The sequence below is a fragment of the Grammomys surdaster genome, unplaced genomic scaffold (assembly GCF_004785775.1).
Source record: "Grammomys surdaster isolate TR1022 unplaced genomic scaffold, NIH_TR_1.0 315, whole genome shotgun sequence".
Lineage (NCBI taxonomy): Eukaryota > Metazoa > Chordata > Mammalia > Rodentia > Muridae > Grammomys > Grammomys surdaster.
Genome location: NW_021604734.1, coordinates 982976 through 984415, shown reverse-complemented (window position 1 = coordinate 984415; position 1440 = coordinate 982976). Strand labels below are relative to the sequence as shown.

Sequence of the window (1440 nt, the reverse complement as noted above, 5' to 3'; positions counted from 1 at the left end):
ATCACCTGCACGTATCTCTGCACAAGTATACACATAATCAAAAACAAAAAGAAGATCCCCACTGTGGTGGTTTGAATATGTTTGTGCCAAGGAGTGGCACTATTAGGTGTGGCCCTTTTGTAGTAGGTGTGGCCTTGTTGGAGTGGGTGTGGCCTTGTTGGAGGAAGTGTGTCACTGTGGGAGTGGGCAATGAGACCCTCCTCCTGACCACGTGGGAGTCAGTCTTCGCCTAGTGCTCTTCAGATGAATATGTAGAACTCTTAGCTCCACCTGCACCATGTCTGCCTGGATGCTGCCATGCTTTCTGCCATGATAATAGACTGAAGCTCTGAAACCGTAAGCAAGTCCCAATTAAATGTTTGCCTTTATAGGAGTTGCCTTGGTCATGGTGTCTCTTCACAGCAATAAAACCCTAAGACCCCGCTATACAATTACAGTGAAGTATATACCATTTCAAAACACACTATGCTACCCTCTTCCTGCTCATGTCCTCCCACCCTCATGATTGTAAAACCACATCTCCTTCCTCATCTGAGAGCCTCCACTCAAGCCAGGCCTTTGTCAAGGCGGTGACCTAAGTGAAGTCTGCCAGGGGATAATGAGGGCCAAGCTGGTCAGACCTTGAAGTTCAAGGCTCCCTTCAAATATAAAAAGGTCCTCAGTCTGTGCTAGGTTGAATGACAGATACCTAATGTCTTTCTTTAAAACACTGAGTGGTGGCTGGAAAGGAAGTTCTTAGGGTACTTGAAAATATTTACAGAAAAAGGGATGAAAGTTGGTGAAAGAGAAAAGATTTTTTTTTTCCTTAGAAGTGGAAACATGGGAGGGGGCAAACCTGGCAAAAACTAATTTTTAGCAATTTAAACTTTCTATAAATAACTTTATTTTTTCTAACTGTTGTGTGTTATAATAACAATAGACATAGGGTAGTTTGGTTTTTTTTTTTTTGTCATATGTTTTGAAACATGATATCGACTCCCTACTTAGACCAGCCTAGCCTGAAACTCATCCTGTCTTCTGAGTGCGAGGATTAAAGGCATGTATCCCAACTGAACACAAAAGTATTTTAAGTTTAGCTGCCCAGGTTCCTTTCCTCACTGGGGGCCTGGTTAGTAATGGCTGCGAACAAGTCTCTGGGCATAGCGTATGTAGCCAGATGCTTGTACTGGTGACCATGAGGCAGATCCATGGAGACAGTTTCTGGTGGATATTGACACGTCTGATCTCCATGCTTTCCCAAATCTAAGCTTCAGACAGGAATATAGCATGCCATTGAGAAGCTCCAGCACACAGTGGCCAGACCATCATGTCCATCCACTCCAAGCTGTAGAATAAGGAGCAAAGGATGGAGGCCCTACACAGAGCCATGTTCAAGTTCCTTGGAAACCAAAAGGTCCACATCTCAAAGAAGTGGGTGGGCTCCACTACGTTTAACGGGTG

At 44.3% G+C, this 1440-nt stretch overlaps 1 non-coding gene across 1 annotated transcript; it reads left to right on the top strand.

The window, feature by feature from the left end:
* Nucleotides 1-1061: 1061 nt before the first annotated feature.
* On the top strand, nt 1062-1199 carry LOC114629740. Its single transcript, XR_003712717.1, has one exon. It is a non-coding gene; the product is annotated as a small nucleolar RNA SNORA70 (small nucleolar RNA).
* The last annotated feature ends 241 nt before the right edge of the window (nt 1200-1440 follow it).